This window comes from Rhea americana, unplaced genomic scaffold, assembly GCF_003343005.1.
Source record: "Rhea americana isolate MKP2758 unplaced genomic scaffold, rheAme1 scaffold_222, whole genome shotgun sequence".
Classification (NCBI taxonomy): Eukaryota; Metazoa; Chordata; class Aves; order Rheiformes; family Rheidae; genus Rhea; species Rhea americana.
The window spans coordinates 1,440,903-1,447,193 of record NW_028186337.1 but is presented as its reverse complement, the minus strand read 5'-3'; positions in this window follow the sequence as shown (position 1 = coordinate 1,447,193).

Here is a 6,291-nt window from a genome sequence, read left to right as displayed (position 1 = left end):
GCCACTTCCCCCTTTCGGCCCCCTCTTTATTTTATTTTTGCCCCCACACACTCGATTTCTCTGGCCGGCCACGTCGCGGACAGGCGCTGAAGGTACTTCCGAAACGGCTCGTTCCCGATGCCTCCTTACGCCGGCAACCGTCCTGTCCTCGCCCCGGCCCCGGCGCGAAACTCGTTTTAAGGACTACGCGTGAAAATCGAGGGTTTTTAAGCGGCTGACCGCCCCCTTCCCGGCGGCTCGGCGGGGTTCGGGGCCGCGCCGCGCCGCTCGGCCCCTTCTCCCAGAGGCTCGGCCCGGGATGGGGCGAAGCGTCCCGCCGCGGCCCTGCTCCTCGGGCGCCGCGCGCCCCGCGGCCGCCGGCCCCGCTCCCCTTCCCGCAGCGCCCCGCGTCTAGAAAGCCCTGGGTTTTATCTTCGGTACTGAAAAGGGGCGCTTTCCTGGTAACTCCTTTTTTGGGCTGGGGTGAACGTGTCCTGAAAAGTGCTCTCTCTATTTCTTACCCCCCCCCTTTTTTTTTTTTTTAATTTCCCCCCCTTCAAAATGTGAATAACACAGGAGCAAAATCCCTCGGCGACGTTTGCCGTCTCAGGAATCGGCTTGGGCCGCGGCGCGCGTGGGGAGGCGCGGGGTCTCCTCAGAGCCCGTGCCCTCCCCCTTTGGGTCCCCACCGGGACCGGGACCTGGACGCGGACCGCCGACGGTGGCTCGTTTGCGTGCTCCTACTGCCCCGCTACGGAGCGATGAAACCCCTGGGGAGCTGGGAAGGGCCCTCGGGGCGTAGTTGGGTTTGCAGCGCTGGCCTCCTGCTCCTGCTCTCGTCCGGCTCCGGGTGGGAACGAGCTGTGGGCACGTAGGTGTCTAGCACCGTTTCGGTTGCTCTAGGCTGCCCTGCCTGGCTCTGGCCCCAGCTCCGGGTACGTGGGGTCGTCCGTTGGTCCTGCATCGTTTCTGCTGGTCCTGTGTCATTTCGGCCAGTTGTGTGTAGCTCCTTTGGCTGCTCTCCCAAGCGCGCTAGATGCCTACAGGCAGCCAGACCTGCCTGGCGGTGTCGGGGGTCTGACGTGCCAGGTCGACCATGCGCCGGATCTGGTTTCCAAACTCGTAGAAGGATCTTACTACCCTATTTTGAACGATGAGCTCACCAAAGACAGCCTCGGAGTGGCTTGCTCTGGCTTGCAAGCTACCTGGCTGCTAGTTAGTCCCAGGGTACTGGAGGAGTTTGCACAGCGTAGTCTCATTTTCTCTGAAAAAAACCCAGAGAGGAGCAGTGGGGTGCCGGGTGTCACACGACCTTGCTCCCTGCTCACTTCTTGCCCTTCTCTGGCTGTCAGCTTCTTTCTTCTGACAGAGCAAAACAAGCGTGCTCAAGCTCTTCCCTTGCATCCTTCCCTCCAATATTCCTGGAGGCACAAAGGACGACGTGCGAGAGGATTCGAGGACGTGTCGGTGGTRGTCTTGAGTGCTCTACCTGTTTGCCTTTTGCTTCTGCAAAACTACTACTCAGCACCAAGCTGAGAGCCTGCTTGACCTTTCAGACGTTTCAGGTCTGTAAGAGAGCTTTTCCATTCGGAGATTTTATTTTATTCTTTGCTCTTCTGGGTGAGAGCTTTGGCCTGGAGAAGGTTTTAATACCGTGGTTTCTTTGAAAGAACTAAATGCAGCAGCGACATGGAGAGCTAAGATGCAGGTGCTTTTTTCCTTCGGTGCTTCGCCTCCCCGTATCCCTTCCCAGGGAGATTTTCAAAAGGGATTGTGGCCTTTGGATGGAAAAGCTCTCTTGCATCCCTTTCTGAGGATACGAGCTGGCCGCTTGGCCAGGCGAAGGGCTACCAGACAGCTGCGATAAGCTCTTGGTCTTGTCACAGCTGTCTAAGGTCTTCCAAAGCTCTTGGGAGGAACTGCTTTCCTTTCCAAGCTTTGGCTGCACATACAACGTGCCTTTGACAGCTCAGGCGTGTTTCGGACCGCTCTGTTCTCCGGTCTAATTAGTCTGCGGATGCGGCATTTCTCCCCTGGGCTCTCAAATCTGTCTTGCTAAATCAGCCTCAGAGGGCAGGACGAAATCGTTTTCTAATTTCGCCCTTTGCTCTGCCTCCTCTCTTCCACCCTGGTAGGGACCGGTTCTTACATCTCTTCCGTCACAAAGATCTTGTGTTTTGGCTTGAGCATCTCGTGCAAGTTACGCCAGTGCCTGGCGGCTCTTTGGCTTCTCGCAGCGCTCGGTGGCCGGCATCGCGTGCTGGGGAAGATGCTGCTCCGAAACTGGGCGTATCGGGAAGGCGAGGGGAGCTGGCGCGGCGTGCACCTGCGGCGTCCTCCTCCTCGTCTTCTCGGCCGGTTTAGTCGTTCACCCGGCTCTGTGGCCTGTCTAGGAAACTGCTCGGTGACGCGGAGCTGGTTGGCTTCATCAACCGGTCACCGAGATGGATCAAAACCTAAGTGAAGGCCCAGAACGCTGCATCTTCGGGGAGATGCTGTATCGCCCGAAATACCCGCGTTTCATCTTCCACCTAGACCTCATCTTCCACCTAGGCTTCAGCTGGCAGCTCCCACTTGAGTGCCTGCTCCCCCTCCCTTCCTCAGAAGGGCGGCCAGGGTCCCTTCGGCGTCGGGCGGCCCGGGGCGGCCGCTGCCGCCGTCCCCCGCCTCGCTGGCAGACGGCTCTTCTCCCCCCGCGCCCGTGGCGTGGCGGTGGTGGCCTTGCCTGCCCGCTCCGTGCTCGTGCCCTGCTTTCTGTTCTCAGAGACAGTGTTAAAATCCTCCAGTTCAGGTGCGTGGTGGATACGTTCAGCATCAAAGATGCAGCGTTTGTGCACTTTTTTTTTTCGGTAATTTATTTCTCTAGGTGTGTTTGGTTCGGATTGGTGCAGTGCCTAGTTTTAAGCTACCATCTTCGATCTAGTTTTTCCACGTAGAGGCAAGAGTTAAAAGAGCTCAACTCTTTCAGGAGGTTTCTGTCCTCCCGTCCTGGTGGGAGGAGAAACCAAAACCAAGGCAACGTGAAGTCTCCTGGTAGCAAACATCCTTTCCTTTGGACTGCATCTCACGCCGTGTGGATCTGGCGTGAACTCGCTTCGCCAGATCCTCGAATGGAGATGGTTAGAGAGAAAGGCTTTGCACCCAAAGTCCACCCGACTTGAGGCTTCTGGTCCCTTTGGCACCGTTGCTCTGATTCAAACCCCGCCACGTAGCGTGCGGCAGGTTGCGACGTGTGCTTTGAGCCRTTAACTGGGAGATGGCCACCTCGGGCGCCCGAGTGAATGAGTGCGAGTAGAAATACGTATATGTGTGTGGGGTGGATGTTTATAACACACACAAATATATATATTATATATAAATAAATATATTTTCCTTAAAACGAAGATCCTAGGGAGTCTGTTGCATCCTTGGATTGAAGGAGCAGCAGCAGCAGGGCAGGGGCCGTGAAAACGTTCTCGCTTGAGCACGGGAGATCGCTCGAACGCGCACCATCGAMGCCAGCAGAGCGACTCGTTTGGCAAAATCTGCTCTCGAAGCCAAGATAAATAAATAAAAATAAAATAATTGGAGGACAGTTACCTTGCGGGCGGGAGCCAGAAGAAACACGGCTGGAGAGAGCTTCAGTCGCCGCGTGGACCGCGCGACGCTCCTGGACCTTCCTTTATAAAGATGCAGAACCACTTTCCCACCCCCCCCTTTTTTTTTCTCTTTTCCCTGAACGCCCCCTTCCCCGCCTCCGTTTGCTGGCCCCTCCGCTTTGTACGAGTTCCCTTTTTAAACGGGATCCTGGCTGAAAAGCAAGGAGTGCCCGACGTGTCTCTGGGCAGCCTCTCCGCCGCTCGGCGTTCGGGGYTGTATTTTTTACTGTCTTTCGAAACAGGTGTTTGGGAGGGAAAAAATCAAAAGCTCTCACCGGTGGTTGCTGTTACGGTGCGATCAATAAACATCTTGATTCTATTAAAACGCGCTGCTCGAGTTTCCTCAACCGCGGCCGTAGGGCGGGCGGCGCGGGGGCCGGGAAGCGCGGCCCCGYGTTCCCCCCTCGCTTCGCGCCGCCCGGCGTAGCGGGAAATCCCTCCCCGGCGGCGCGGTGCCGCCGTGACCTCCCGTGGACGCCAGCGCGCATTGCATTGCAGCCGGCGCGGCGCCGCGGGGGATGCCTGTGGGAGACAGCGGAGGGGGGGAAAGGGGGAGTCTCGGAGCAATTGCTGAAGCCCCCCTTGACTTGCGCTTGCAGGTGAATTCTCTGCAGGTTCAACATTAACGCCTGCTAGGGGACAACGCGCGCCCTCGGCGTGATTCCGTTTCTTTTTTTGTGATTTTGCGACCGCGACGTTTTGCGGCAAGCCGAGCGCCCGCAGGCAGCGCTTTCCCGGGGCGGCAGGTTGGGGGCCGCGCTGTTCTCCTGGGTGCTGCTAGTAGTTTCTTTGAAGGACTGAAAGGAAATGAGAGCGAACAGCCTGGTTGAGAAATCGTCATCCCATGAGCAATCACTTCTGCCAGCAGCCAASAGTAACGTCTAAAGCGGCCCGGGAGCGGCGCCCAGCCCTCCGCGCCCTGAGGACGCGTCCGTGCAGATCCCTCTAYGGAGAGGTCCACCCGGCGCGAGAAACTAGACCTGGAGCCGCGCACGTGCCCACGGCGGGGACACAGACCAGAGCGGGTTGTGACCCTCCCTGGTCCCCCTCCAGCCCAGCCTCGACAGCAGCTGCGGCTCTCGCATCTCTGCAGCTTGGTTTTTGGAAGAAACCCATCTTCGCTTCGTTCTCTGCCCCGACCGAAACCGGCTGAAGATGGTCTTGAGGCTGGTCCCGCTGGGCTCCTGCTGCTGGACTACTCGAAAGAGCTCCCGTAGTGAGTCTCCTTTCCTGAGGTTCTTGGAGACCGGCGGTTTCTACCYGGCCCGCCGACGCTGAGGTCCCAGGAGGTGAGGCAGGCATGGCCYGGCCTCAGTTTCCACCAGGGAAGTCCTTGTTGTCACCGCTGCAGGTGTTCAAGTGACCCAAGCAGTGAGGGCCTGCTCCGGAGGCCTGGAGAGCTCAGGCCACCCTGCTGTCTCCCGAGGGCTGTATTTCCCTGCTCCAGGCCCCGCAAGTCCTCGTGCGAGGCAGGAAGAGGCGGCRAGCGGCTCTCGGAGGGGCCTGCTCTTAGGCCTGGCCTCTACAACCAGCCGCGTGTTGGCTGCTGCCCCTGGGCTTCCCGATCAGCTCTGCCCAAGCTTGTCTCGCGGCGGTTCTGACCCGTGCTCTGCGGCCCCGTGGCAACAGGCGCCCGCTTCGGCCCCTCCCGCGGTGCTTCAAGCTCCCTCGGAGCGGTCTGCCTTGCTCTCGGTGGCTTTGGCTGCGGCTGTCTTTCACGGCCTCCGGCCCCAGGGAGCTGCGGGGCTCTCCTCGGGTTGCGATGGCCGCAGGGTCTCACCTCCACCCGCCCTGCCGCTGCTCTGGAGCCTCGGGTGGAAGCGGCGCGTGGGGCTGGGACGAGGCCGGGCGCGCGTGGCCCTTGGACTGTCCCTCAGGGTTCTTCCGGCCCGAGGAGTTATAAAGGCTTCCTCAGGGGCCCGCTGCGCCTACAGCAGCACGTCCAAGCGGGGCGCCTCAGCCTTCGGCACGGCGGTGTGCGTGCTCCCGCCAAGCACCCGCACCCGCCGCGTCGGAGCTCAAGCTGCATCCCGAGCTCCCGCCCGGGCKCCCGTGCCGGAGGCCGTCCCCGCTCGCCGCCGGGCCGGGGGCAACGCCGTTGCCACGGCCGTTTGCTACGGCCCTTCCCGGCGGAAATCCGTCTTGCACGTGTCAGGGCGGGCAGGTGGAGGCTTTCTCCGCGCTCGGCGTATTGCTGCCGCGGCAGGAACGGGTTGCAAAATCGGAAGGACGTGGCTTGAGGCTGGCTGGCGAGGGGCGCCGGCGGCGAACGGCGCAAGAGAGCGCCGCGAGGCCTGCGCCGGGCCCTGCAAACTCTCCCCTCCGCGCTGAGGGCGCGCGCCTGCTTTCCCGAAGGGCCCGGCACGGGCGGGAAGTGCCACGGCAGAACATAAACCTGTTACGGCGTAAAAGCCGACCAACGGGTCATCCCGGGCGGGAGCACCCGCGCCGCAGGAGAGCCCGGACGGCCGCCGACGCGCGGCCCGGCCGAGCCTCGAGCAGCCGCTGATCCTGCGCGGGGCTCGGGCGGCAGGCGGCACCCACTCGAGCCCGGACGGACTGACGGCCGGGGGCCCTCGGGGCCGCGCCGGGGGCCGTCGGGGGCCGTCGGGGCAGCGCCGGGGGCCGTCGGGGGCGCGGCGCCGCTGATTGGCAGCGTCGGCCCTGCCCACAG